Here is an 18427-nt window from a genome sequence, read left to right as displayed (position 1 = left end):
GGATAGTGAGATCGACACTTCGAGTAAGTTCATATATAAATAATCTATCGATTTTTTTATGTTAATATATTTTGATATCATATGAAATGTGGCTGCCTATCAAATGATTATTTGATGTAAATTATAAATTTAAATTGATTACGGACAATTTAGTAAAATGTTGAAAAGTGAGGAATTTCCCGGTTGAACCTTCGGAATAAAAATGATACCAATGAGCTATTGTGAGGTCACGTGTGTAGTACTAAGTGCAGGCTACTACGTGTACTAGATAATTGGTCACATGTGTAGTACTAAGTGCAGGCTACTATGCGTACCTGATAACTTCGATCACGTGTGTAGTACTAAGTGCAGGCTACTACGTGTACTGGATAATTGGTCGCATGTGTAGTACTAAGTGCAGGCTACTATGCATACCTGATAACTTCGATCACGTGTGTAGTACTAAGTGCAGGCTACTACGTGTATCAGATGGTTAGGTCACGTGTGTAGTACTAAGTGCAGGCTACAACGTGTACCGAATAATTGGTCGCATGTGTAGTACTAAGTGCAGGCTGCTATGTGTACCTGATAACTTCGATCACGTGTGTAGTACTAAGTGCAGGCTACTACGTGTATCAGATGGTTAGGTCACGTGTGTAGTACTAAGTACAGGCTATACGTGTATCGGATAATTGGTCGCATGTGTAGTACTAAGTGCAGGCTACTATGTGTACCAGATAGCTTCGGCTACAAGTGTGGAAATGAGAAAATGTGCGGGCAATTGTGTATCTGTTATTATTCCGATGAGTTCAACGGGAAATCGATTAAGTGAAAATAAATGTGAAAGTGATTATGTGATGAACAAGTGCAAGTATATGTTTATTTGAATTTATGAGCAATATGCTCGATATTTGAGCGAACCTCGGTAAAATGGAAGGGATTAAGTGAAATTGTGCAAAAGTGAACTTTAGTAGTAAAACAGTGTTGGACAGCAACAGTGCATGAATTTGAAAATTTACCAAAAATTGTGTAAGTTGAATTAAATTTCAAGTAAAATATGTAATTAAAGTTTATTAAGTCTATTTTCACATAAAAGAAACAGGGGAAGCAAAAGAATTCCATATTATGTGATATTTGAATTCTTGTGAGATAGTGTCTGAATGAATTCGAGATTCCCTGTTTTGACTTGGAAAAATTGTTAAAAATTATATAAAAATAATTTTGGGGTATAATTTATATTCCTATAATCTTGGATGAGTCTGATTTTAATAAAAACAAACGAGAACATCATCCGAGTTTTTTACTATGAGATAAATAAATTTTAGTGAAGAAAGGTCGAAGCTGTTAAACAGCAAAATAGGGGAGATTTTGAATAATAAAATGTACTTATTGGCTGGACTAAAAATTCTAAAAATGTTATGGTGGAAAGATATTTGAGTTTAGTTTTTGGGAAAATTTACGAATCTTAATTTGGAGTTCCGTAACTCTAAATATAAATGATTTAGTGACTATTACTCAAGAAAATAGCTTAACCAGAGCATGTGTAAATGTACAAATGAGTTAGTTTTATTGTGGGAAGCATGTTAGTAAATTGCTTATTATTATTTCATGTGAGCTCACTAAGCATAAAGCTTACCCCCCCTCCTTTCCATTTCTTTTAGTGTTGTCAGGTTAGCTCAGGGTTGGAGACCGTCGGAGGCAGCATCACACTATCAAGCCAACACCTTGACAGTATAAACACATATGCTAGTTTTATCAAGTGAGTGCATGTATAGGGACCTAATTTTATAACATGTGTTATTATTATTTGGCCAAATATATTGGTCTTTAGTGAGCTAATGATTCTGACTTATAAATCTAGCTATTTATGTTATGTTTGATATTGGTGATGTGCATATGCTTGGTTGTCATGCATGGTTGGTAATAAGTTGTTTAAGTTGTTTAATTGATGAATTAAGTTTAGTAACACTTCGTGCTTGACTCCGGCGATGGTCTCGGGTACGGGGGCATTACAGGAACACATTGCCTTAATCCTAAATTTTGCTTGTAGGAAAAGACTTGGATCATCTCCATGCCACTCACACCGTTTGTGTTTGTTTGTTTGTTTGTTTTTTTGTATGTATTAGATTCAATTTGATTCGATTGGATTCAATTCAATATGCCTCCTAGACGTGTTAACGTGAGAGCTAGTGCTCAAGAAGATGATACATCTTCTGCACTTCATGTATCGCCGCATATAGTGAATATATCGGATGAAGGTGTAGGCCCTCTAATGGAAGCGATAATTAGAGCATTTTCGTAGATCATTGGCACTAATCCTACTTTTGCACCTGTGAATCATGGGTTGAAGGGTACTGATCCAATCATAGCCCACGATTCTGGAGTGAAAGGTAAAGAGTTTTCTACAGTGAAGGGTACTAATTCGACCATAGTTGAGTATTGGTTGAAATGAGTTAAAAAGATCCTTGAATAGATGTCCTGTTCTGACGAGGAAAAGTTAGGATGTGCTGTGTCCTTACTTGGAGGTGAGGCTCATCATTGGTGAAAATATATTACCTATAAAATAACTATTGCAATTGTACAAGTGTAAACGTCATTCAAGTAATAAAGTGATAAGTAAGTATCGTCTCCACAGGGATCAGAATTTGGTAAGAAAATTCAGTATGTTATTATAATACTGTTAATTATACTAAAATATCAGGAAATAATTTCAAAGTGAATAAGAAACTAGAATTATGAATTACTGAAATTAAATGATAAAGAACAAAGAATTGATCTGGCAAGTAAAATGATGTGGCAATTCACAATGATTATAAAGAGTATTTCAATTAAAGAATAAATAGGGTTGGAATTATTTAAGAGAAATGTTCATAATAAGATAATGCCATGGCAAAATAGTCTAATCTATTGCCCAGAGACTCGCTACTATGACCTGCCTCTTTCGATAGCTAGATAATAAGCTAAAAATCTAAGTTCATATACGTCTACAGAACTTGGGATTGATAACTACAATGAATGTCCTCTCTGTACAACTTGCAACATCTATGTCTAGAGTGCTATGAATATTCTGTCGAGTATTCGCTTGCATCAAACAATTCAAGATCCAGTATTATTAACCTTTTCAGAAATAAAAACACTTAACAACACAACATACATTCAACTATATCTAGAGCTTGCATGCATGTATTAGCATGAATCAAATGTAACAATGATATAGACAATCTCAAATCTAGGCAATAAAGATGATAAATCATTCACCCTAACAACTAAGATTTAGTTCATGGGTAAAAAAGTAAACATCAAAATAGAACCATTCATTAACATTTCTCAAGTAATTTCGAATCACAGAAAATTCAATCTAAAAAAATAAAGGCAGAACTATAGAAAGTTAATTCCACACTCCAGCTTCTCTTTTATCTTCCTATTGTACGTGAATCCAGGAATGATTTCTCTTCCCCTTCCTCACGTTTGTATTTTTCTCTCTTAAGTTGTTACCCTTTCTTTCTTTGGAATTCTCCAATGGAGTTCTTCTTGTGCAGAGACAGAGAATTGCCGTCACCAATCCCTTTCTCATTCTAATTCTCCTCTCCCCGTCTTCTCTCTCATTCTTTTATTGGGTAGATCCGTCCCACCTCAAGACACATTTTGCATACATCTTTTTAGCTTGGTTTTTCTTGTACATGTCCAGTTGGCTGAGAGTGACGTGGATAGAGTGCTGATTCATCTTCTCAGTATTGCCATAGCAATTCTGTTGGCAATCAATCTTACCAATTTCCATGGAAATGTTTCACTTCCCTTATTTTCTTTCTTCATCCTCTTCTTCTACCTGCACCTTTGTTCACACAGAACCACACATTTCCTCCCCAAGTGATAAAAGTAACAAATAATGGCCGCTGTAGTGTAGTCCAAGCTTTATTATGCAATGTTCTAAAATTATCCTAGAAATGTATATGTATTTACTTAATTTTAAACAACTAATTCCATCTAGATGCCTAAAATATAACTATTACACCCCTAAACCTAAATTATTACTTTTTCTTAAGCAAATAATGTATGAATATGCATGAATGCATGAAATTGCCAAGATAGTTAGTCACTAATTATACTGCCAAATCATAATGAGCATACTATGTACCTTTATTCTCAGCAATCTTCTACTAAAACAAAGAAAAATTGCTTACAGTTCTTGTAACCTTATTTAGCAAATGAAGTGCAGAAAATGGTTCCTAAAAGTAAATGTTTCTAAATATTTCAGCAATTAAAACTATAGCAAATTTCTTCTAAATATACCTAGGTTATCTCTCTCCTAAACTCAAATTTTATTTCATTTTATTATTTTTTTAGAAATTTATTCAATTTCCAATACAAAATTTTTCTAGGGAATTCATATTGTCATATGATTTTATACTTGACAACCTCATTGGAGCATACGCTAGATTGTCATGTATTATATTGATAAACGCCAAATTATACATATCTATACCCCAAATACTTAGCATATTTATGGATGTTTATTACTAGATTTGTGGATTTTGGTGCTCTTAATCCTGTTATTTCATGTTTTGTACTCAGGAGAGCACCAAGAGTCAAAAGGAGCCAAAAACAAGCTAAAAAGGGACAAAACGGACCAAATCGAGAAGATGGCACAGCCTAAGCCTTGCCACACGGGCATCTCACACGCCCGTGTCCTTTGGGGGTGTCGACCAAGGTTTTCATGATTCACACAGCCTGGCCATTGAGCCCACACGGCCATGTACAATTCAACGGATTGAACATGGCCTGGTAATCACGTCACAATGCCGTGGTACACGGGCATGTCCCTTTTTCAAAGAGTTGTATTTTACACGGAAAAGGGTACTTAGGGAGGAAGAAAGCCAATCCAAAGCCTATATAAACACCCTAAGTGTGACCTAGAAAGAGGCTACTTTTTCCAGAACTTTTCTAGAATACAGAACCACACACTAGGAATTACTTGAAGAAAGCCAGACGATCCATCTCAAAAGCCGGAGCTACTCCAAGACTGAAGATCTCTCTCAGAATTCCTTCAGGGGTTTTAGAGTTTTCTTTATGTTTTTTTATTTTCATACTCTTGAGATGTACTCTTATTTTATTATGAACTAAACCCCTTAGATACCTAAAGGGGATAAAACCTATGATGGATCATGTTATTATTATCTGAACTGTATGATAAATACTTGATTTGTTCTTAATTATGTGTTCTTAATGCTTGAGTTAATATTCCGAGTATTAATTCATGATTTGATGTGCTTATGAAAAGGAGGAATAGACCCTACCTAAGAGTAGATTTGGCATAATTAAGCAAAATTGATCGAACGCCTAGAAATAGGGTTACGAGATTTTTCTGGATTAGGTTGAAACCTAATATGGGAGTCCATAGTGTGATTTATTGCTTCCTTAGGGGTTTTAATTAAGAAAGAAATTTCGATTAATTCAACTGAGGGTTAGACGTTATTAGTCTCAAAAGGGATAATAACATAGGTTAAGAAGTCTCACGGATCAGGTCAAGTGAATAAATCGTCCGGTTCAGAGTCAGATAACAAGTGAAATCTAGGTGGATTCCTCCTTGGGTGTCGTCTTTATCAATTGCTTTTCTTCAAGTCTTTTTCCAAATTTTCTCTTTCCTTTAATTAAATCAGTTAATTAGTTAAAACAATTAGTTAATTAAAACAAACCCTTTTATTCTTAGGTTAGATAATAAAAAGATAGTTATTACTAGTACTTTTGGTTCCCTTGGGTATGATATCCCAGTCTTGCCATTACTATACTATTGTTCGATAGGTGCCCTTGCCTTTTCGTCGTGATAATAGTTAGTCTAGGTTTGATCTTCATTATAAATATTTATTACTTGTTACGAATCACGCGATCAAGTTTTTGGCACAATTGCCGGGGATCTGAAATATTAGGAACACTAAATTTTTATTACTTTAGCCATTTATTTTTCTTGCAATTTTATTTTATTTTATTATTTATTAATTTACTTTTTTCTCTCTCTTGGCAGGTTTTTATAGTTTATGACTAGAAGAAACCCATCAGGACCATTACTCTTTGATGAAGAAATCGATCGTACAATTTGCAAAAATCAAAGAGAAATAAGGTATAGTTTACGCTACACGGAGAACGAGCGAGAAGACGATACTCAAACTCCAACCGACGAGATGACTGAAAACCCAGGCGATCAACTACCTCCTGCAATTGTAGCTAATCAAAATCCTACTCCACGTACTATGTATGATTATGCTAAACCTTCTTTAGTAGGAACTGAGTCTAGTATAGTTAGACCTGCTATTGCTGCGAATAATTTCGAACTAAAACCTAACACAATTCAGATGATACAGCAGTTTGTTCAGTTTGATGGATTGCAGGATGAGGATCCCAACACGTACTTGGCAAATTTTCTTGAATTTTGCGATACATTCAAAATCAATGGCATTGCTAATGATGCCATTCGTCTTCGGTTATTTCCCTTTTCACTGAGAAACAAAGCTAAACAGTGGTTAAACTCGTTACCATGAGGGTCTATCACTACTTGGAAACAAATGACCGAGAATTTTTTACTAAAATATTTTTCGCCGGCTAAAATAGCTAAATTACGTAATGATATCTATTCTTTTGTGCAGATGGATTTAGAAACACTTTACGATGCATGGGAGAGATACAATGACTTACTGAGAAGGTGCCCTCACCATGGGTTACCGCTTTGGCTGCAAGTTCAAACATTCTACAATGGTGTGAATCCCTCAACAAGACAAATGATTGAACCGTTAACAATAAAACACCGGAAGATGCATATGAATTTATAGAGGAGATGTCACTGAATAACTATCAGTGGCAAGTTATGAGGATAAAGCCAACAAAAACATCCGGCATCTATAACATCGATTCAGTCACCATGCTCTCAAATCAGGTAGAACTTCTCAATAAAAAGATTGATAGTTTTCTTGGTTCTACGCAGGTACATCTAGTAATGAGGTGTGACTCAAGCGGAGGAGGTGTGCATACAGAATATCAATCCTTCAATCCCACAACCGAAGAGGAACAAGTCAACTATATGGGTAATAATAACTTTAGATCTCAAAATAACCCATACAGTAATACTTATAATGCAGGTTAGAGGAATCACCCAAATTTTTCCTGGGGAGGTCAAGGAAATCCAAAGCCACAAAATCCTCAGGGTTTTCAACAGCCACCTTATCAATAGGAGAAAAAACCAAACCTTGAAGAGATGCTTTCTAAATTCATCTCAGTGTCAGAAACACATTTCCAAAATACTGAGACAGCACTTAAGAATCAACAAGCATCAATCCAAGGACTCGAAACTCAGATAGGCCAGCTGTCCAAACTAATCTCCAAACGACCATAAGGTACCTACCAAGTAATACTGAACCTAATCCAAGGGAATACCTCAATGCAATTAGCACTCAAGATACGGAAGGATTCATTACACCTGAGACAGAAATACAGCAAGACAACGCGATGAACAAAGGACGAGAAGAGGTAAACAATAATGATCCCAAGCAGGTAAGTACAAATCATGAACCTCGTGTGCCATATCCTAAAGCGATGACGAAAGACAGAACAGAAGAACAATTCAGTAAGTTTTTCAAACTCTTAAAGAAATTACATATTAACTTACCCTTTATTGAAGTTCTTTCGCAAATGCCCAACTCAGCAAAATTCTTAAAGGAACTTCTGAGCAATAAAAGGAAATTAGACGCTACATCACATGTGGAACTCAATGCAGTCTGCTCAGCTATTCTAAAGAATGAGCTACCTAACAAATTGAAAAATCCAGGGAGTTTTACAATTCCTTGCCTAATTGGTAGTCTATTTGTGAATAATGCTTTAGCTGATCTAGGGGCAAGTATAAATGTTATGCCATATAAAATGTTTAAATGACTAGGTCTCGATAAACCCAAACAGACTTGGATGAGCATACAGTTGGTTGAAAAAATAGCTAGATTTCCTAAGGGTATTATTGAAGACATTCTCATTAAAATTGTAACACCCCGAACCCGAGACCGTCGCCGGAGTCGAACACGAGGTGTTAACAGGCTTCAAACCACTTATTGAGAATTTCCTAGACAAGCTGCCAATCTGTGTACTAGTCGCTTCAAAAATCATAACTTGGGTTTTACCACTCGAAAATCAGTTTTGTAATTTTTCCCTGAAACTAGACTCATATTTCCATCTACAGATTTTTTTCTAGAATTTTTGGTCGAGCCAATTAATACAGTTTATTAGTTAAATTCTCCCATGTTACAGGGGTCGACTACACTGACCTTCGTGCGTTACAACTCGAATAACTCCCATTTCAGGGCTTCAATACTGATTCTGTTTCTTTCTATAGAAACTAGACTCAAAGAGGAATTTATACATATATGGTATGACTCCTAATTATCTCTGGTTAGTTTATAATGAATTTCCAAAGTCGGAACAGGGGATCCAGAAACCGTTCTGGCCCTGTTTCACGAGAATTTTAATATCTCTTAACATATAACTCATATGACTGTTTCGTTTCTTCCATATGAAAGTAGATTCATCAAGATTCATTTACATAATTTATTCACTATTTAATACCATTCCTACTATTTTTAGTGATTTTTCACATCCACGTCACTGCTGCTGTCAGCATCTGCCTTTAAGGTAGGCTTTACCTATTTCATGATTTCCATGATTCAATTGGCCCTTTTTGCATACATAGCACAAAGTGTGATCATGATTAACCATTCCAATGGCTAATCGTTCAAAACAATTCCATACCTCATAATGATAAACATACAAACGATTATAGTACTATGCTAAAAACGTATATAAGCCATTTTCGCATGGCTATCCAAGTTTACACAAAACCGAAAGGTACATGACCTACAACAAAAGGGTAGTCCTATACATGCCATTTCAAAGTTCAACCAAAATTGTACCAAAATGGGGGCTTTGATAGTGTTGGAGACTTCGACTTCCAAAAATCCCGAGTCCGATAGCTGACGAGCCAAAATCTATAAACAAAGAAACAGAGAAAACGGAGTAAGCAATTTATGCTTAGTAAGTTTGAGCAAGAAATTCCAGCACAACAAAAGCATAGCATTCGTAAAGCTAACGGATAATTTCATATGCACAAATTCTCAATATCCTACTCATTTCACATTCCAACCCCTATGTTCATACATAAGGGATCATCTTAACCAAATACCAGAAACTCATTACTCGACTGAGCGAATATTATTCGAAGGGAATCAACTAATTCAAGCACATACGAACATACCTCATTGCTGGAATTTTTCAAGCATATTAACTGAAAATTTTACAGCAAGATCGCTCATTCTCGAATCACGTACCTTCGGAATTTAACCGGATATAACGACTCACTCAAATGCCTTCAGGACGAAGCCCGGTTATAGTGACTCGCACGAATGCCTTCGGGACTTAACCCGGGTTTAGTAACTTGCACAAATGCCTTCGGGCTTAGCCCGGATTTATTAACTCGCACGAATGCCTTCGGATCCTAGTCCGGATATAGTCACTTAGCACAAAGCCTTCGGGACTTAGCCCGGACATCATTCGAATAACCGAGCACAATTATCAATCAATTATGACACATTCAGTATTTCATTTTCAATAGCAAAACTCAAACACAAGGCACTTTTCACACTTGCAATTTCGCTCAATAGCCACACACAAAGAGCATGATTTTAATTTGCTTTAAACATGATCTAATCAATTCGAATTTAAGCTCTATTACTCAAGAACTTACCTAGGATGTCGTCGAACGATTTCAATGGCTATTCGACCACTTTTTCCTTCCCTTTGTTGGATCTAGTTCCCTTTGCTCTTGAGCTTAATTTAACAAATAAATCGATTTAATCATTTGAGTATCGAAGAGGAATTCAAGGTACTTAGTCAATATATATACTCATTAGGCATCAAAGTCGCATATGTACGAAATCATGAATCGAACTCAACACATTAGTTAATATTCCTCTTAGCGAATTTTCTAAGCCAAGAATAGGCATCAATATGCTTGCCTCTAACCGAATGCATGCACACCAATTTCCCTCATGTGGCCGAATATGCATGTCCATGTTGAGGCCAATTATACACTTAATACCACACAAAAACAGCATACATTTTACTAACTAACGCATTACATATCGTAGCTCAACACACATCTCTCATTTACTTCATAACCAAACATCATCACAAGCAAATATACACCTTGAAATAGTATATATGTCATACCAATACATCATGTACAAACATATATACATATATATGTGCTAGAGCCGAATCTCAAGTTGATTGTAACTAATCATGAACATAATTTCAAAACACAAATCTTACTTTCCATGCAATGAGCATAAATCACACTTTTGGATGTACCATGGCGAATACATCACAACACCATAATTTTGGTCATGATTAAACAAAGAACTTGATGTCTTACTCAAAAATACTAAAAAGAAAGTCCAAGAGCCATCAATCCACCATCACATATATCATTAGCAAGCTTCATATTTAACATGCAATGGCATTAACACAAAATCCACCTTGGCCAAATACCATCCCCATGATATAACAAAGGTTTGAACCATGGGCTAACAAGAGCATCAAGCTATCCACTAAAAACATGCATGAATCTCATGGCACAACCTCAAACATACCTTAATCTTGATGCAAGTATAGCCAAACCTCTTCCTAATCCTCTTCCAAACCAAGCATGAAGCAAAATTCCTCCTTCCTCTAGTATTTTCGGTCAAGAGAGAATGAAAATGGATGAACAATTTTTTTCTTTTCTCTTCCTCAATACACGGCAATGGGGGGGTTCACTCACACACACATTTTTTTTTCTTTCTTTATTACCCATACTTATTTGTTTATTGTTTCTCCCTAATGCACCAACAAAACATGTTTCATGACATGTTTAGCCCATACTCCCTTGTCATGGCTGGCCACTAGAACTTGGGGGGGGGGGGAAATTTGACATGCAAGTCCTCCCCTTTGACTACATGCACTATTAGGTCCTTATAGATTAGCCTATCACTTTTCAAAAGTGTCACACAAGTCCTACTAACTGAATTCACATGCAATCGGCTAAATTGAAGCTTGAAATTTTCACACATTCATAATTACATATTCTAGACAATAAATATTACGTTCAAACATTTCGGTGACTCGGTTTAGTGGTCCCGAAACCACTTCCCGACTAGGGTCAATTTTGGGCTGTCACAAAAATTGATAAATTTATTTATCCAGTAGACTTTGTTGTCTTAGATATGGATAAGGATAACGAGGTACCTCTAATTTTAGTACGACCATTTTTAGCAACTGCCAAAACCATTATTTATGTAGGCACAGGAGAGCTAACACTTCGTGCAGGTGACGACACAGTAACACTCTAAGCACGCGACTCAGTCAAAACCTCTAAGACTCAAGATAATGCTATTAAAACTGTCGATGATAAAACTAATATTCAATTGTCCTTGCAGGAACTTCCTCGAACAAAGAAATAGAGACAGTGTGCTACTATCATGAAGAGAACAGAGATGTCCATGAAGAACGAAGACTACGGATAGAGGAGCTAGACGAATGGTGAGAACATAAACCGAGAACATATGATAAACTGAAACTACGCAAAAACAAGCCTGATACCTCTCCTAATCAACTTAAGCTTGGCGATACAGTTTCACTAGATGCCGTTGATCCTCACATTGTCACTACCACACCAAATGAGGAAATCCCTCTTATGGTACTCAGTATTTTCCCATTCAGTACAGTTGAGGTGAGTCATCCCAAGTTTGGCACTTTTAAGGTAAACAACACCCGTTTAAAACCTTATTTTAAAATTGACAACAGGAATGAGGAGTATGAACTCCTCCAACCACCATGATCATTCAAATGGAGAGGTAAGTCAAGCTTAGACTATAAATAAGCGCTTCTCGGGAGGCAACCCGAGCACTAACATATTTTGATTTCTTTATTTTTATTTTTATTTTCTCACACTTCGAATCAATTAACTTAATTTTTGAATTGCAAAGTTTTTCAGCACACACAGCCAGGCACACGGGCTTGCCTAAAGCTGTGGCCAAACAGGGGAAGAGACACGACCGTGTTGAAGCAGGACATGATTTCCCCAAAACACGGGGTACGATAAATCCCCAGGGCTGTGCGACATGGCCGTGGGTGAACTTGATAGGAACACACAGGCGTGCCAGGGACAAGGCTCGATTCTGTTTCTTCGACATAGTCGTGCGACACGCCCGTGCCATTCAGCCTTGTACAACAATACACAGGCATGCTACCAGAACACACGGGCATAGAAGAAGCAAACAAAGCTAGGCACGGCTGTGCGCCATGGCCGTGTGCCACACACGCCTAATACATATGGGCGTGGAATGGTAGACGGGAATGACCTAAATTGAAAAATTCGAAAAACAGGGGCTCACCCTCAACGTACACGGGCGTGGCCCTAGGCCATTTGACCCTCTCCTATATAAACAAACCACTATTCATCTTCTTCCCCTTTTCAAAACCCTAGCAAAAAACTCCTCCTCCCCACTCTCTAATCCTTATTTTGGCCACCATTCCCAAGATTCTCACTTCTCCAACCCTCAAACCACCCTGAAATCCATTCCCCTTGCATTAATCCCCACTTTCCCCTCTCTATAACCTCTACTTTTCCTCCACACGGTTATACCCCCATGTCACATGCCCGTACTCGACATCAACATGCCCATGCGCCGCCATACAGCAGCCTTTGGTTCACATTCTCAACTTTATTTTTCCAATTTGTATTGCTACATCAGTGTTCTACATGCTTTACATAGATTTTGCAATATTTTGCTTTAGACAAGTAAAGAATTTGCCTTAGAATTTTCTATATTTGAATTATTTAAGCCACTAAATAACATATACTAGTTTTGGGCCTCTTGCTTAACTACTGATGTATCTTGGATTCTATCAATGCTCATATATTTTTAGGTACATTATGTCGTTATCAAGAGGAAAGAAGGCCGCGGTCCCATCCTCAAAGAGACATAGGGGACCGGGTTCTTTCTCGGTGCATGCTATAGCCGAATTTCGACACCCGTTCCTTGAATTTCCACAAGCTTCTCAGGAGGAGCTATTTCAGATACTGCGCACACGACCCATCACCACAAGTCGCTGCATCGACTGGGCTGCTGTAGAGCAAGTCCAGCTCACTGACGCCATCCGTGCCCTCCTGTCCACAGACCCATGGGAACGGTTCTTCGCTATTATCGAGCCCGCTTATTTAGAGCTAACTTTAGAATTATGCTCTACTTTTCATTTACAGGTGGTGATGACGAACAATGACGACCCAGGCACCATGCAGTTCCGATTAGGCGGTCTAGTTCGTTTGGAGTTGCTCTGGGATTTTACACCGATGAGTTTATGGAGGAGGAGGACATGAATGCACTACCACTCAATATCCACATCTCCCCCTGCTTGTGCTGGAAGGCTTTGGCACCACTCTCTTTCACCTACGACCTCAGCCGCTCGAAGGCCTCAGCTCTCCCCCCTTCCCTACGATATCTCCATGTCATATTGGCACACACCTTGACCGGAAGGAGAGAGAGCACCGACATCATCACCACCCACGACGCCTACTATTTATGGTGCATGGCGAATGCACACGTGACCAACTTAGCATACTTCATTGCTTTCGCCATTCGCCATCAGACCGAGCGGAATAGGAAGTGAGTGATCTCTATCGGCCCTTATGTGACGCGCCTTGCCAGACACTTTGGTCTCTTCAACACCGCGGCCCAGTCATCAGCGCTTACCCTGATAGGTCAGATGTCCCCACAGGGCATCACGACTATGTTACACATAAGGATGATCGAGCGCTGACATGGGACCGATCCTCCTCAGTACCGTCTCTCGCATGTCATTAACGAGGAGGATCTTGAGGACATCCCTGATGATGTTCTCCCACAGCATGAGGAGCCTTCTACAGCGCCACCTAGGGAACGACCAGCTCATGCGGCTGCTTCATTGGCACACCTTTCCGACCGACTCGCCCATTTTAAGCAGTATTGCACTACACAGTTCGAGATAATCTACGAACGAGATCAGCAACGGGACCGACAGATGGATGATATGCAGGCCATGATGCAGCAGCTATGCCAACACTTCCACATCGCCACTCCAGCACCACAACCTGAGGGCCCCACCAACGAGGATCATTGACTCCTTCTATTTATTTGTTTATTTATTCCTATTTTTATTTTATTTTATTTTTGTTTTTGTTTTTCTTTTGATTTTTATTTTCATTTCAATTTTATTATTTTATTTTGAAAGACATATCTATATTAGTAAATTTTACTTTTTCCATTTTTTGGTATTTCTAACAAGTAATTCCACTACGCTCTCTTCCACACCAACTCTTAATAAACTCTTTATGATTCTACAGCCTTCCAAGCAAAGCTGCTAGGAATATTTTACGGAATGAGGAAACAAAAGGGAAACAATACCTCACGAGTGCCATGTTCAACGACCCAATTTCTTCATCTAGCCAAGAACAATGGCAGCCACCACTTTCCCCGAACACTCCATCCTCAGAATCAAGCTCCACATCCATATAACAGGGAGTTTCACCTCCTTTCCTCTTATGATTTTCTTTATTTTGAATAATATATCTTTGTACATTGAGGGCAATGTATATCTTAAGTGTGGGGGTGAACATGAAACCTAACTTTTTGTATTATTCTCAAATCCTTAAAGTTGGTCTTGTGCTTAAGTGATTTTCTCATAATCTTGATTGAATAAATTTTGATTGATCTATAATTATTGTTGGTATGTCATGAATTAGACCATGGGAATTATATATGATTATTTGATTATAGGACATTAGAGAATCGAGCATGATAAGTTGATATTTTGAGAACTAAAATTTTTAGATTATTTTCCTAAATTGAGGTATTATCTTGAAATCTTAAGTATACAGGAATGACATCAAAAACCCAAATTTTTGGTGAGATTTTTGAGCCTTTTGAGCATATAGCTTTCTTTCTTGCTCACTTCTTTTGTGGTTTGAGTGTGTTAACATTGAACTGTTATTCTAGAACTTGCTTCGATTATGCATATCGAGATCACACGTATGATTTGATATACTGAGATGATAAAGGCACTTAGGATTTAACCCATTTACTCCATAAAAAGCCTTTCCACACAATTAAACCCTTAGTGAAACCCCTTGAGCCTACTAACCCTTTTTCATTGATTAACCCTTATCATTAACCCATTATTGTTGAAATCCTCCTACTGAATTTGACCCTTTTTATCGAGATTGAATTTAATATTATTACCTCGCTATGTTCACCATTTTTTGTTATTGAATCATGAAGTATGATTTCTATTTGTATCGACTTGATTTGTTCTTAAAAAAAAACTAAGTATTATATTGAAATTCTCAGCAAGCTAAAGTTGTCATGAACTCATGTAAAATAGTTCTAGATATTTGTTTGAGGTTCAACAATTAAGTTTTTGATAGTGGGGTAATATACTGAAATTATCTCGATTCTAACCTTTGTCTCTTCAGGTTGTATCCATACCTATAATCTAAATCCCGTTACAACCATGCAAAGACCTTTTGATTAGTGTATCATATAATTTACAAGTGGTGGAGATTTGATTTTCATGCAAGCCTATGGTAATAACTTTTCATGTTAGACAATCGAGTGCTTAATCTTGAACCTTAAACACTTTGAGTGATTTGAGTGAATCTTTAGTGAGGATGTCATCTCTTGTATATTTAAGACTAAAGTTAATTACTTAGAGGAAGGAGATTACCTATGATTTTATTATCAAAATATTTAATTTAGATTGTTTGAGGCTTTTAATGCCCTTATAGTTGAATTCTCACTGTTTGATTTTCTGTGGAATAACTTGTAACATTATCAGTAATGATTATGTGATTGAGAAGAATGAATTCTAGCAGTAAATGAGAATTTTACTTGAGGACAAGCAAATGCTTAAGTGTGGGGGTATTTGATAAACGCCAAATTATACATATCTATACCCCAAATACTTAGCATATTTACGGATGTTTATTAGTAGATTTGTGGATTTTGGTGCTCTTAATCCAGTTATTTCATGTTTTGTACTCAGGAGAGCACCAAGAGTCGAAAGGAGCCAAAAAAGAGCTAAAAAGGGGCAAAACGGACCAAATCGAGAAGATGACACGGCCTAAGCCTTGCCACATAAGCATCTCACACGCCTGTGTCCTTCGGGGGTGTCGACCAAGGTTTTCATGATTCACACAGCATGACCATTGAGCCCACACGGCCATGTGAAATTCAACGGATTGAACATGGTCTAGTAATCACGTCACACGGCCGTGGCACACGGGCGTGTCCCTTTTTCAAAGAGTTGTATTTTACACGGAAAAGGGTACTTAGGGAGGAAGAAAGCCAATCCAAAACCTATATAAACACCCTAAGTGTGACGTAAAAAGGGGGCCACTTTTTCCTGAACTTTTCTGGAGTACAGAACCACACGCCAGGAATTACTTGAAGAAAGCCAGACGATCCATCTCAAAAGCCGGAGCTACTCCAAGACTGAAGATCTCTCTCAGAATTCCTTCAGGGGTTTTAGATTTTTCTTTATGTTTTGTTATTTTCATACTCTTGAGATGTACTCTTATTTTATTATAAACTAAACCCCTTAGATACCTAAGGGGGATAAAACCTATGATGGATCTTGTTATTATTATCTGAACTGTATGATAAATACTTGATTTGTTCTTAATTATGTGTTCTTAATGCTTGAGTTAATATTCTGGGTATTAATTCATAATTTGATGTACTTATGCAGAGGAGGAATAGACCCTGCCTAAGAGTAGATTTGGCATAATTAAGCAAAATTGATCGAATGCCTAGAAATAGGGTTACGAGATTTTTCTGGATTAGGTTGAAACCTAATATGGGAGTCCATAGAGTAATTTATTGCTTCCTTAGGGGTTTTAATTAAGAAAGAAATTTCGATTAATTCAAAAGAAATTTTGATTAATTCAACTGAGGATTAGACGTTATTAGTCTCGAAAGGGATAATAACATAGGTTAGGAAGTCTCACGGATCAAGTCCAGTGAATAAATTGTCAGGTTTAGAGCCAGATAACAAGTGAAATCTATGTGGATTCCTCCTTGGGTGTCATCTTTATCAATTTCTTTTCTTCAAGTCTTTTTTCCAAATTTTCTCTTTGCTTTAATTAAATCAGTTAATTAGATTAAACAATTAGTTAATTAAAACAAACCATTTTATTCTTAGGCTAGATAATAAAAAGATAGTTATTACTAGTACTTTTGGTTCCCTTGGGTATGATATCCCGGTCTTGCCATTACTATACTATTGTTCGATAGGTGCGCTTGCCTTTTCGTCGTGATAATAGTTAGTCTAGGTTTGATCTTCATTATAAATATTTATTACTTATTACGAATCACGCGATCCTATATCATGTCACAATTTGAATATAAATCACTCATGAAACAAAAACTTTTAACTAAAAGGATGGATGTAGCAAACAACTACCTCTTTAACAATTTAGCCTCAAGATTCAGTGGAGTGTCCCCTAAAATATGTACACTTTTTTTTAACAATACTCACGTCTGAGCTCATTTTTTTTATCCACAATATAATGGAGCAAAAAAGATATTATTGACCTACTCAACAAGTTCAAACATTAGAGTATTCATATTATTTTACCATGACAAAAATTATACCCTATTACTTTACTGAAATTAAGTCAAGAAGTCCTAAATTTATTTAAAGAATGCTACTATAACCTAATTGCATTTATATTTCAATTATTCCACTTTTAGAACTTCATTTCAACAACTGTCCTATGCTAAACATGCTCAAACAACCATCACAATGTTTTCTAAGTTTACAAAGAAGAGTTATTATCCTTAACGAACATCATTGATAACCATATACTCACATAAGCAGGCAGTTGAATGGCAATTGAATGTTATGGCAAAAGGACTATATGCACATTTAACAATGCAGTATATATGCACAACACACCCCCAAACCTAACGGATACATTATCCTCAATGTATGAACATGAAAAAATTAAATCAAAATAAAAAAGAAACTGATAAATATCAAAATGAATGATCATGAAAATATAAAAATCAAAGCTTGGAGGGGAAGGAAATTATTTCACTTGGGTTGTGTGGATCTCCTTGCAGGTCTCTTGTAACATTACAACCTGTCTTGGTCATCAGTATCATCTTGAACGATTTTCCCAGCAGCCTTATTGAATATTTTTCTCTTAAGTTGGTTAATGGACACTTCTTCCATATCATCATCGGTATCTGACTTTGTGAGTTCATCAATCTACACATTCCTAGGCAGTCATTGGTGCCTTGGATTGTAGTGCTTTGGCAATGGTGGTTGGAGTAAAAGTGTG

At 36.9% G+C, this 18427-nt stretch overlaps 1 non-coding gene across 1 annotated transcript; it reads right to left on the bottom strand.

Moving 5' to 3' along the window:
- Positions 1–6584: 6584 nt before the first annotated feature.
- On the bottom strand, positions 6585–6691 carry LOC128287098 (small nucleolar RNA R71). Its single transcript, XR_008277798.1, has one exon. It is a non-coding gene; the product is annotated as a small nucleolar RNA R71 (small nucleolar RNA).
- Positions 6692–18427: the final 11736 nt, after the last annotated feature.

This window comes from Gossypium arboreum, chromosome 13, assembly GCF_025698485.1.
Source record: "Gossypium arboreum isolate Shixiya-1 chromosome 13, ASM2569848v2, whole genome shotgun sequence".
Classification (NCBI taxonomy): Eukaryota; Viridiplantae; Streptophyta; class Magnoliopsida; order Malvales; family Malvaceae; genus Gossypium; species Gossypium arboreum.
Note: the sequence above shows the minus strand (reverse complement) of the source record. Positions and strands in the feature narration are given on the sequence as shown.